Source organism: Oncorhynchus mykiss, chromosome 2 (genome assembly GCF_013265735.2).
Source record: "Oncorhynchus mykiss isolate Arlee chromosome 2, USDA_OmykA_1.1, whole genome shotgun sequence".
Taxonomy (NCBI): domain Eukaryota; kingdom Metazoa; phylum Chordata; class Actinopteri; order Salmoniformes; family Salmonidae; genus Oncorhynchus; species Oncorhynchus mykiss.
In genome coordinates, this window is record NC_048566.1 from 72886787 (window position 1) to 72900482 (window position 13696).

Genomic DNA, 13696 nt, shown 5'->3' on the forward strand with positions numbered 1-13696 from the left:
TAACCTCACACTCTACATCAACAAAACAAAGGAGATGATCGTGGCCAACAGGAAACAGCAGAGGGAGCACCCCCCTATCCACATCGACGGGACAGTAGTGGAGAAGGTGGAAAGTTTTAAGTTCTTCAGCGTACACATCACGGACAAACTGAAATGGTCCACCCACACAGACAGCGTAGTGAAGAAGGTGCAACAGTGCCTCTTCAACCTCAGGAGGCTGAAGAAATTTGGCTTGTCACCAAAAAACACTCACAAACCTTTACAGGTGCACAATTGAGAGCATCCTAGTGGGCTGTATCACCGCCTGGTACGGCAACTGCTCTGCCCACAACCGTAAGGCTCTCCAGAGGGTAGTGAGGTCTGCACAATGCATCACCGGGGGCAAACTACCTGCCCTCCAGGACACCTGCACCACCCGATGTCACAGGAAGGGCAAAAAGATAATCAAGGACACCAACCACCCGAGCCACTGCCTGTTCACCCAGCTATCATCCAGAAGGCGAGGTCAGTACAAGTGCATCAAAGCTGGAACCGAGAGACTGAAAAACAGCTTCTATCTCAAGGCCATCAGACTGTTAAACAGCCATCACTAACATTGAGTGGCTGCTGCCAACATACTGACTCAAATCTCTAGCCATGTAATAATTCAAAATTGAATGTAAGAAATGTATCACTAGTCAACAATGCCACTTTATATAATGTTTACATACCCTACATTACTCATCTCATACTGTGCTCTATATCATCTACTGCATCTTACCTATGCCGTTCGGCCATCGCTCATCCATAATATATGTACATATTATATTCATTACTTTACACTTGTGTAGTTGTTGTGAAATTGTTAGATTACTTGTTAGATATTACTGCATGGTCGGAAATAGAAGGACAAGCATTCCGCTACACTCGCATTAACATCTTCTAACCATGTGTATGTGACCAATACAATTTTATTTGATTTGTGTGGCACTTTGTCTAATATTAATTTATGTTGATTATTGGTTGTGTATTGTTAAATAGGAATACTGAAGCCCTAAATATTTACGGGAGATATTTTGAGATGATTACTGTATATTATGAAGTATTTATCATTGATATCGGCTACTTATCTGTTATGAGGTTTTATGAAACGTACTCGTTGTTTAAACAGATGGTATTGCCCAGGGAATCGATAATAGCCCTTATGATCTCTTATTTATTATTAATCATACATTCAAAATGTGTGCTTACATTTTGTTTGTTTTTACTCGAAGGTTAGTGATTCTCTGTCTTTCTCCCCCTCTCCCTCCCTCACACACACTCACACAAATACACACACATGTAGTTATTGCTGTACAATTAGTGCTACTGAATATGCGCTAAGTTCTTTGGTATATAGGGCTATAGGTCTACATATACTGCATTAATGTCAGCCTACTGTATTGAAAAGACAGGCTGGAAATGTGTTGCGTGCGACGCGCTTCCTCATTTCTGCGCACAGAAATCGGTACATTTTTATTTTCGGTCGTTTACGATTCCACAAAACTAGGAGGGGCTTGATACGGTGGAGGCAGGACTGCTACTGCTTACACTGTGATTGTGTGTACATCCACTTCAACCCGCATGCACTAACGATTGACAGATTTCAGGTAGGATTTAAGCTTTTTTATCGTTCCAATGTGTTTTTAACACTGATGTTTTAGGTTAGTATGTGTCTTTGTATATTTTATTAGGCTAGTATTTATTCACTTGTTTTCACTTAGGCTAGTGTGTTAATTTCATATGTCGTATGAATTGAATGATGGTTGATTTCATTGCACCTGCAAACACGTAGGCTATTTAATATGGGGAAATGGTATTACTTAATTAAACATAATTGCCTATATTGAGTAAATATTTGGACTATAGTTTCCAGGACCTTATCTTGCTAATGAGACATTCAGTCCGTTATCCGAAGGATGTGCGAACTTGTGAGGCAATCCCCTATTGACATTGTATATTCCACAGTCACTGCTGTCATATTTGAATGGTATGTCCTAAACCTATCAATGCTACGGTCATGTTCCCAAAACTAATAGAATTAGGCTACTGTAGCCTAACCTAACATTTCAAGCCACTAACGTTACCCCACCACTACTCTACTACTAGCCTACAGTACATCAAGACAACCATTTCCCAGATGATGAGATTGAGCTGTAACCTAATAAATGTTGTCCATGGGTTATTTAGAGCATCATTGATTAAAATGAGAACCGGGGAAAAAAATGTACATTTTGGGTGTTTTACTTTAGCCTACATGTAGGTACATTGCACGATAACTATAAACGACGAGCCTCCCTCCCCCTCATTGCCCTACATAAGCCAATAGCTTACATTATAAGCCTATGATGCTGAGTGCATGTTGGAAGCAGCAAACTGTTTGCGATTCCTGCTACTCCTGCCTTCTTGTTCATGTAGTTGCAGAGCTGAGTTGTGTCCAGATTTAGTCACAAAAGGCTACGAGTTAGTCCTTCAACCATCGCCAGTGACACTGCATGGTAATACAGCTGCACTGCATTTTAAAGACATCGTAGTAGCAGGTGTCCAAAGGCGCATCCCAAGATATGGTCATAATAGCGGTCCAAATTGACCAGTCAAAGATCGTATTTATATTTTTCTAGACTCATTTGGAGTGGTAAGAGGACACACAATAGCATGCGCCAAATATCATGACATGGTATTCGAGACTACTTGGTCATGCATATGCATAACTTGGTCAGACATCAAATACATTTAAATTTAAAGTGTGATCTTGTGGTCAGCTTTTGTCAACAGACACACTGCTTAATAGTCGATATGCCTAAGGCATTCTGCTCCACAGCAAGCTTACTTGTTAGGTAGCCTATATGTGTACCATTCATTTGAGTCATGTGACAAGTTTTGTGCTAACTGGTATCCTTGGGACATCCTTAACCCTCCCCTAACCTTAACCCTTACCGTAACCATTTGAAAGTTCAACTTTAATGGTGGTAGGGACATCCCAAGGACCTGAACAGCATGGACCCCCATCTGACATGCTGAATTCCAAATTGACCCCTTACCCACAATACATTCCTGTAGATCTGAAAGGATTGCTTACGTGTAATGGCAAGATTTCGACTCAGCCAATCAGATGGCAAGTTGAATAAAGTTTATATGAGCATATCACATTTTGTGTCAAATGAAAGCTAATCTATATTTTTTGGGAAATAAAGGCATAGATATGTTTTTCATCCATTTTCCACCCTAAAGATTAGGAATAAGCAAAGGCTTTGATTGCTGGTCACATATAAAAGGGTTCTTAAAAAAACATATCATTTATATTTAGTTTTGCAGAAAATATTCTGCTTTCTATAAGTTTGAGATATTGCTTCATTGTCATTCTGTTACCAAAACCCCACATATCTTTAAAATGTTTTCACATTTCTCTTCCTCATGAGGAGGGAGGATTATGTAAATTCACAGAATTAACAAGTTAAGGTAGACCTACTAAGTAGATCATGTTTTTACTGATCATTTTGTTTATGAATTATAAAGTTATTAATACGCATCACTCTGTTATCAAATCGGTAACAGATTGACTGAAAAATAAGTAACAGAATTACTGCAATTGAATTGGCCATAATGGGAAATCATAGTAGTCGCAAACCAGAGTTGCAGTTGAGCACAGTAGAATACAGTCAAAAGTAGAGGTCGGTACATTAGAAATACAGTACAGTAGAGCACATATTAGTAGGCAGTATACTGTAATATACTCTACTGGACACTACTGTGCTCTTCTGTACTGAACTATACTCTATTTTTTTTCTTTACTCTACTCTGTGCTCTGCTGTACTCTACTTTTTGTGCTGTACTGCACTATACTCTACTCCACTATACTGTACAACAGGTGTCGTAGACCTTAGCGTGAAATGCTTACTTACAAGCCCTTAACCAACAATACAGTTCAAGAAATAGAGTTAAGAAATAAATATTTACTAAATAAAGTAAAACATAAAATAAAAAGTAACACAATAAAATAACAACAAGGCTGTATACAGGGGGTATCGGTACCGAGTCAATATGCAGGGGTACAGGTTAGTCAAATTAATTTGTACATGTAGGTAGGGGTAAAGTGACTATGCATAGATAATAAACAGCAAGTAGCAGCAGTGTCAAAACAAAATGTAAATAGTCCGGGTGGCCATTTTATTAATTGTTCGGCAGTCTTGTGGCTTTGGGGTAGAAGCTGTTAAGGAGCCTTTTGGACCTAGACTTGGCGCTCCGGTGCCTCTTGCCGTGCTGTAGCAGAAAGAACAGTCTATTACTTTGGTGACTGGAGCCTTTAACAATGTTTGGGGCCTTCGTCTGACACCGCCTAGTATATAGGTCCTGGATGGCAGGAAGTTCGGCCCCATTGATACACTGGGCCGTACGCACTACCCTCTAGCGCCTTAGTCAGATGCTGAGTAGTTGCCATACCAGGTGGTAATGCAACCATGCTCTCAATGGAGGAGCTGTAGAACCTTTTGAGGATCCATGCCAAATATTTTCATTCACCTGAAGGGGAAAAGGTGTTGTTGTGCCCTCTTCACGACTGTCTTGGTGTGTTTGGATCATGATAGTTTCGTTGGTGACGTGGAAACCAAGGAACTTGAATCTCTCGACCTGCTCCACTACAGCCATGTTGATGTTAATGGGGGCCTGTTCGGAACTCCTTTTCCTGTAGTCTACGATCAGCTACTTTGTCTTGCTAACATTGAAGGAGAGGTTGTTGTCCTGGCACCACACTGCCAGGTTTCTGACCACCTCCCTATAGGCTGTTTCTTCATTGTCGGTGATCAGGCCTACCACTGTTGTGTCGTCGGCAAACTTAATTATAGTGTTGGAGTCGTGCTTTGCCACGCAGCCGTGGGTGAACAGGGAGTACAGGAGGGGACTTAACACACACCACTGAGGGGCACCAGTGTTGCGGATCGCGTGGCAGATGTGTTGTTGCCTACCCTTACCACCTGGGGGTGGCCTGTCAGGAAGACCAGTTGCAGAGAGAGGTGTTTAGTCCCAGGCTCCTTAGCTTAGTGAGTACTATGCTGTTGAACGCTGAGCTGTAGTCAATGAACACCATTCTCAAATACATGTTTATTTTGTCCAGGTGGGAAAGGGGAGTGTGATTGCTTCATCTGTGGATCTGTTGGGGGGGGTATGTGAATTGGAGTGAGTCATGACCAGCCTTTCAAAGCACTTAATGGCTACCAACGTGCGTGCTACGGGTGGTAGTCATTTAAGCAGGTTACTTTCGCTTTCTTGGGCACAAGGACTATGGTGGTCTGCTTGAAACCCACGACCTTGTGAATGTTCACCTGTTTTAAAGGTCTCGCTCACATCGGCTCCAGAGAGCGTGATCACACAGCCGCCCGGAACAGCTGGTGCTCTCATGCATGCTTCAGTGTTGCTTGCCTCGAAGCGAGCGTAAAAGGCATTTAGCTCATCTGGTAGGTTCCTGTCACTAGGCAGCTCACTGTTGGGTTTCGCTTTGTAGTCCGTAATGCAAGCCCTGCCACATCCGACGAGCGTCAGAGCCGGTGTAGTAGGATTCAGTCTTAGTCCTGTATTGATGCTTTGCCTGTTTGATGGTTCTTCTGAGGGCATAGCGGGATTTGTTATAAGCATCCAGATTAGTGTCCCACTCATTGAAAGCGGTAGCTCTAGCATTTATCTCAGTGCGGATGTTGCCTATAATCCATGGCTTCTGGTTGGGATATGCACGCACAGACACCAGCTGTTATTGTACTGAACTATAATCTACTCTTTTTTTTACTGCACTTTACTGAGCTGTACTGTACTAGACTGTACTGTACTGTGCTCTACTGTGCTGTACTGTGATGTGATGTTAAAACTTGAGAAAAATGGATGTCGATAATTGATACCGATTTTGTCCTATCTGAACCAACCAAATTTGCTCTTGTTTGGGGGCTGAACTCATTAGAATAATAGCCAGTGTGTGGAATAATATACAAACATGGAAAGGAGAATATTACAAATTTCTACCTTTTTGTCTACATATTCAGGATGCATCACCATGAAGAGAATGACATTCATAACCATGCATTTCTGTATAGTACAGATCATTGACCCATGATGTCATTCTGTTACCATCATTCTGTTACCGGGTGTTGAGCCACTTCACTTACTGTAGTTCAATAACCAAAACATATTTTTCTGCAGACATCTTTGAATCTGAATGCGGAGTAGATATTTAAGAGTTTTTGGAGAATGTGGTCACATAAAAAAACTGATGGAGATTTTATTGTCATTTTGTTACCTTTGCATCTGCAATGTTCCTCAAGTAGATGCGTTTCAGGAAAATGTTCAGTGGCAATTTTTAAAAGTAGACTTCTGCATATCGGTGTATGGTTTATCAATCACTGGTTTTTGGTTGGCAATGGTTTTTAAATCAAAAAGTGAGTCTCAGTGTCAATCTGTTAATGTGGAATTATATTGCCCTTTCAAACTCTTTCAGAGCTTAATTTAAAAAAAAATAATAATAATTATCCAGAATTTCATGATATCCAATTGGTAGTTACAGTCTTGTCGCATCGCTGCAACTCCCGTATGGACTCGGGAAAGGTGAAGGTCGAGAGCCATGCGTCCTCCAAAACAAGACCCTACAGTATTTCTGCAAAGCTGTCATCAAGACAAAGGGTGGCTACTTTGAATAATGTCAAATATAAATATATATTTTGATTTGTTGATTCCATATGTGTTATTTCATAGTTTTAATATCTTCACTATTATTCTACAATATAGAACAAATAAATAAAAACACTGGAATGACTAGGTGGGTCCAAATGTTTGACTGCTACTGTGTGTGTAATATACAGTGCCTTGCGAAAGTATTCGGCCCCCTTGAACTTTGCGACCTTTTGCCACATTTCAGGCTTCAAACATAAAGATATAAAACTGTATTTTTTTGTGAAGAATCAACAACAAGTGGGACCCAATCATGAAGTGGAATGACATTTATTGGATATTTCAAACTTTTTTAACAAATCAAAAACTGAAGAATTGGGCGTGCAAAATTATTCAGCCCCTTTACTTTCAGTGCAGCAAATTCTCTCCAGAAGTTCAGTGAGGATCTCTGAATGATCCAATGTTGACCTAAATGACTAATGATGATAAATACAATCCACCTGTGTGTAATCAAGTCTCCGTATAAATGCACCTGCACTGTGATAGTCTCAGAGGTCCGTTAAAAGCGCAGAGAGCATCATGAAGAACAAGGAACACAACAGGCAGGTCCGAGATACTGTTGTGAAGAAGTTTAAAGCCGGATTTGGATACAAAAAGATTTCCCAAACTTTAAACATCCCAAGGAGCACTGTGCAAGCGATAATATTGAAATGGAAGGAGTTTCAGACCACTGCAAATCTACCAAGACCTGGCCGTCCCTCTAAACCTTCAGCTCATACAAGGAGAAGACTGATCAGAGATGCAGCCAAGAGGCCCATGATCACTCTGGATGAACTGCAGAGATCTACAGCTGAGGTGGGAGACTCTGTCCATAGGACAACAATCAGTCGTATATTGCACAAATCTGGCCTTTATGGAAGAGTGGCAAGAAGAAAACCATTTCTTAAAGATATCCATAAAAAGTGTTGTTTAAAGTTTGCCACAAGCCACCTGGGAGACACACCAAACATGTGGAAGAAGGTGCTCTGGTCAGATGAAACCAAAATTGAACTTTTTGGCAACATTGTAAAACGTTATGTTTGGCGTAAAAGCAACACAGCTCATCACCCTGAACACACCATACCCACTTTCAAACATGGTGGTGGCAGCATCATGGTTTGGGCCTGCTTTTCTTCAGTAGGGACAGGGAAGATGGTTAAAATTGATGGGAAGATGGATGGAGCCAAATACAGGACCATTCTGGAAGAAAACCTGATGGAGTCTGCAAAAGACCTGAAACTGGGACGGAGATTTGTCTTCCAACAAGACAATGATCCAAAACATAAAGCAAAATCTACAATGGAATGGTTCAAAAATAAACATATCCAGGTGTTAGAATGGCCAAGTCAAAGTCCAGACCTGAATCCAATCGAGAATCTGTGGAAAGAACTGAAAACTGCTGTTCACAAATGCTCTCCATCCAACCTCACTGAGCTCGAGCTGTTTTGCAAGGAGGAATGGGAAAAAATTTCAGTCTCTCGATGTGCAAAACTGATAGAGACATACCCCAAGCGACTTACAGCTGTAATCGCAGCAAAAGGTGGCGCTACAAAGTATTAACTTAAGGGGGCTGAATAATTTTGCACGCCCAATTTTTCAGTTTTTGATTTGTTAAAAAAGTTTGAAATATCCAATAAATGTCGTTCCACTTCATGATTGTGTCCCACTTGTTGTTGATTCTTCACAAAAAAATACAGTTTTATATCTTAATGTTTGAAGCCTGAAATGTGGCAAAAGGTCGCAAAGTTCAAGGGGGCCGAATACTTTCGCAAGGCACTGTATATATATATATATATATATATCTTTTATTATTTATTTTGCTCAGAAAACTTAATTCAGCCCGCAGGCCACCAGTTGGGGCACCCTGCACTAGAGACTGTGTGCCAAAATCAGACTTAAAGTGCACTGTAGGACTTTGCATAAAGTAATCATATTTGAATGACATGTACTGTTTGAAGAACAGGATAGTAAAGGCAAGCGAATGTCAAAAAAAAACTGGATCATGCTTAACACCCCAGCCATCCTACAATCTAAGCTTGATGCCCTCAATCTCACACAAATTATGATTGAACCTACCAGGTACCACCCCAAAGCCGTAAACACGGGCAGCCTCATAGATATCATCCTAACCAACTTGCCCTCTAAATACACCTCTGCTGTTTTCAACCAAGATCTCAGCGATCACTGCCTCATTGCCTGCATCCGTAATGGGTCAGCGGTCAAACGACCTCCACACTTCACTGTCAAACGCAACCTGAAACACTTCAGCAAGCCGGCCTTTCTAGTCAACCTGGCCGGGGTATCCTGGAAGGATATTGATCTCATCCCGTCAGTAGAGGATGCCTGGCTATTTTTTTTTAAATGCCTTCCTCACCATCTTAAATAAGCATGCCCCATTCAAGAAATTTAGAATCAGGAACAGATATAGCCCTTGGTTCTCTCCAGACCTGACTGCCCTTAACCAACACAAAAACATCCTATGGCGTTCTGTATTAGCATCTAACAGCCCCCGTGATATGCAACTTTTCAGGGAAGCTAGAAACCAATATACACAGGTAGTTAGAAAAGCCAAGGCTAGCTTTTTCAAGCTCAAAAAAACTCAAAAAACTTCTGGGACACTGTAAAGTCCATGGAGAATAAGAACACCTCCTCCCAGCTGCCCACTGCACTGAGGATAGGAAACACTGTCACCACCGATAAATCCACTATAATTGAGAATTTCAACAAGCATTTTTCTACGGCTGGTTATGCTTTCCACCTGGCTACCCCTACCCCGGTCAACAGCACTGCGCCCCCCACAGCAACTCGCTCAAGCCTTCCCCATTTCTCCTTCTCCCAAATCCAGTCAGCTGATGTTCTAAAAGAGCTGCAAAATCTGGACCCCTACAAATCAGACAATCTGGACCCTTTCTTTCTAAAATTATCTGCCGAAATTGTTGCAACCCCTATTACTAGCCTGTTCAACCTCTCTTTCGTGTCGTCTGAGATTCCCAAAGATTGGAAAGCAGTTGCGGTCATCCCCCTCTTCAAAGGGGGGGACACTCTTGACCTAAACTTCTACAGACCTATATCTATCCTACCCTGCCTTTTTAAGGTCTTCGAAAGCCAAGTCAACAAACAGATTACCGACCATTTCGAATCCCACCATACCTTCTACGCTATGCAATCTGGTTTCAGAGCTGGTTATGGGTGCACATCAGCCACGCTCAAGATATCCTAAACGATATCTTAACCGCCATCGATAAGAAACAATACTGTGCAGCCGTATTCATTGACCTGGCCAAGGCTTTCGACTCTGTCAATCATCACATCCTCATCGGCAGACTCGATAGCCTTGGTTTCTCAAATGATTGCCTCTCCTGGTTCACCAAGTACTTCTCTGATAGAGTTCAGTGTGTCAAATCGGAGGCCTGTTGTCCAGGCCTCTGGCAGTCTCTATGGGGGTGCCACAGGGTTCAATTTTTGGACCGACTCTCTTCTCTGTATACATCAATGATGTCGCTCTTACTGCTGGTGAGTCTCTGATCCACCTCTACCCAGACGACACCATTCTGTATACTTCTGGCTCTTCTTTGGACACTGTGTTAACAACCCTCCAGACGAGCTTCAATGCCATACAACTCTCCTTCTGTGGCCTCCAATTGCTCTTAAATACAAGTAAAACTCCCCATGATCCTACAGTACAGAGCATCTGTGCTCCATCAGTCTGCCATGTACCCAGTTATAATTATCTCACATTACCACAAGGGTTGTAAGTTCAGATAGAGCATGCACTTGCCAACGGCAACTGATAAAATCCTATACAGTTAATCTAACATCACCTCATGGAAAACAAAGAGGGGAATTTAGCAGCTTCCGATTCAGTGGTTACATCTGCAGGATGACCAGAGGTTACAATATCAGCAGCACTGTACCACTTTTAAAACTGGCTGAGGTACACAGCATATTTCTGGATCCTTCCAACAGAGTTAGGTAGTCAGATCCATGTGGGTGGCTCACAGGTAGAAACTCCGTTCTTTACTACTGGATGGCTTTCACCATATTCTATCAGTTGTTGATGTAGTCGTCACAATATGCAAGATATAGGCCTACCTACAGTAGTACAGTAGATTACCTGGCTTAGACAATTAACAAGTGAAGTCATCCTGTCTCTGTCATGTGTGCAGTATCAGATTATATTCAACATACACTCAGTACAGTCAATACACACTGAAAGCTGATATCATTTCAAACAGTATGGCTTATTACAGTTTATGTTTACCTCTTATTGTCATTTCCCCATCTGTATTGCCATCTAGCTGGAGTAATTAAACTTCAGCTCTCTCGTTAATGGTTTACATTGACTTTGCCTGATCAGAAGCAACCCATTTAAGAGGCCATTACGGTTGTGTTTACACATGCAGCCCAATTCTGATGATTATCAAAAGACCAATAAGTGGAAAAAATCTGAATTGGGCTGCCTGTATAAACACAGCCTATGAAAAGTACTCTGGATTATGGGAAGCTATTAAGGTCCTTGTTAAACAAGCTCCAATTCATGCAAAATTGCCCTCTGTGTAAATTATTCAACTTGTAGGTTTATTGTATTTTGTGGAATTACTAGTACTTGAGATCCCATTTGGGACTCTGCAAAAATGTAATGGGAAATGGCACAGTGATCCATGTTAGAGAAATATTGTCTTTACATTTTAATTTTGGCAAATTAATGCATTTTGTGGCATGTGTTTTAGATAAACAGGTGCTAATGACAGTGTAATGAACTATGCTACTCTCTCTTCATCACTCATGATCAAAAGGCTTTAATAAATCCAATTAATTACCCATGTGTTTACTTCCTTAAAGAAGGCCTCTGCTCCAGCGGAGACATTCTGATTCTCATTGGCTATTTCCCGGGTCATAGAGGAAGGACAGGAGCCCATCAGTCAAACGTATTTGAAGCTCAATGTAAGTTTGAGGAGAAATATGTGGGACAAGGCTAATGTGCTTAGACATCAATAGGGGAGTTTTTTGTTTGTTGTTGTTGCAAAAATAATATGTAGATCTGTGAAAAAAGCTGTCAAAAAATAAATATCATCATAGTGACAAAGGTCACTCAGTCAAAGGTTCATTAGAAACAGTCAGTCGTTCTTGATCTACTGCACAGTGCCAGTGAAGAGGACAAGCTGCTGTTAACAGTGTGTGAGAGAAGGCCTATGTTTCCCTGTCATCCGTTAGAAAGTAGTTTTCCTCCCAGCTGTTGCAGTTGCTCCGTCACTAACATAGCATTCCTGGACGGAATTCCCCAGGAAATGTTTAGTCAGAGGTTTGGGAAGTAAGGGATTGGGGAAGTGAGGGTTTTGGAGTCATCAGAGAGTGTGTGGGAGTTGGAAACTGCAACACACCCTGTGCTACTGTAGCTCTGACCCTGCCTTTGTGTTCTCTGTTTTCAACTGAAATAGATGTGCTACGTGCTGCTTACTGCTCTCTATATGGCCACAGCACATCAGACTCTGTAGGGCATGCCTGTTTTTTAAGGAACACAAGGTAGCTATCTTATTTTTTTCTTCTTGGGTTCAACAATATGTATTTCTAGCATGGTGGATGGGTTTAGCAATGACTAACAGTGGGTACTATGAACTATCCCTTTGATCCAGTGGCAGTGAAAGGATTGGAGAGTAGGTTTATGTTTTTTTAATTAAGTTAACATTAAGTTAAGTCTGTATGGATGTTTGCTCGGGTGGTTGTTGGGGGGGGGGGGTCTGTGTGTGTTCAGGTTAAATAGCAAGACATTATTTTACTTAGACAGTGAGAGACAGTTAATGTTTCTTTGGTTCGATATTGTTCTATCCACTAGATTTAGATTATGGTGCATAATGCCATGTGACTTTTCTATGGCATTTTCTAGAATGATCTATGCATGTTGACTGGAATGAAGTAAGTGAACTCGCCTTGTCTCCTGGGAGGAATGAACTGAGTGGGGCTCATTGTTGGAATAATTCCCTCCTCATTCCTCAAATACACATTTTCCAGAATCACTTCCCTCACTTGCTCTCTGTGTGTCAGAGCTATTTTTTTCCAGGGGAAGTCCTGGTCTTTTACAGAGTTAAAGGACAAGTACAGTAGAAAGAATGTTCATGTGATTAAGAGGTCACTCTCTCGCTCTACACAACAGCTGAGCAATCCACCTCCACTTTCACTCTTACTTAGATATTATTGATGATGCATAGCTACAGTCAAATGGAACACAACATCTTGCTACCGGAGTCTGAGATTTTAGAGAGACAAGGGACTGTTTCTGAACACTACTGATGTGTGGTTGATTTTCTGGCACTTTACTGCAGCGGAAGCATCACTCAGGCCATACTCAAGCCATCATCTATAAGTCTTTGCTAGGTAAAGCCCCGCCTTATATCAGCTCACTGGTCACCATAGCAGCACCCACCCGTAGCATGCGCTCCAGCAGGTTTATTTCACTGGCCACCCCCAAAGCCAATTCCTACTTTGGTCGCCTTTCCTTCCAGTTCTCTGCTGCCAATGACTGGAACGAATTGCAAAAATCACTGAAACTGGAGACTCATATCTCCCTCACTAACTTTAAACACCAGCTGTCAAAGCAGCTTACAGGTCACTGCACCTGTGCGTAGCACATCTGTAAATAGCCCATCCAACTACCTCATCCCCATACTGTTATTTGTTTTGTTCCTTTGCACCCCAGTATCTCTACTTCCACATTCATCTTCTGCACATCTATCACTCCAGTGTTTAATTGCTAAATTGTAATTATTTTGCCACAATGGCCTATTTATTGCCTTGCCTCCCTTATCTTACCTCATTTGCACACACTGTATATAGACTTATTTTCTCTATTGTGTCATTGACTGTATGTTTGTTTATCCCATGTGTAACTCTGTTGTTTGTGTCGCACTGCTTTGTTTTATCTTGGCCAGGGCGCAGTTGTAAATGACAACTTGTTCTCAACTAGCCTACCTGGTTAAATAAAGGTGAAAAAAAT

General features: G+C 41.5%; 1 protein-coding gene across 2 annotated transcripts in view; it reads left to right on the top strand.

The window, feature by feature from the left end:
- The first annotated feature begins 1530 nt into the window (after positions 1–1530).
- The window catches only part of tln2b (talin 2b), a 141909-nt gene continuing 129743 nt past the window's right edge, over positions 1531–13696 (top strand). For both annotated transcript variants that reach the window (XM_036954987.1, XM_036954991.1), the window contains exon 1: positions 1531–1628. The gene's annotated coding sequence lies outside the window, so the exon portion shown is untranslated. The remainder of the gene's footprint in view (positions 1629–13696) is intronic.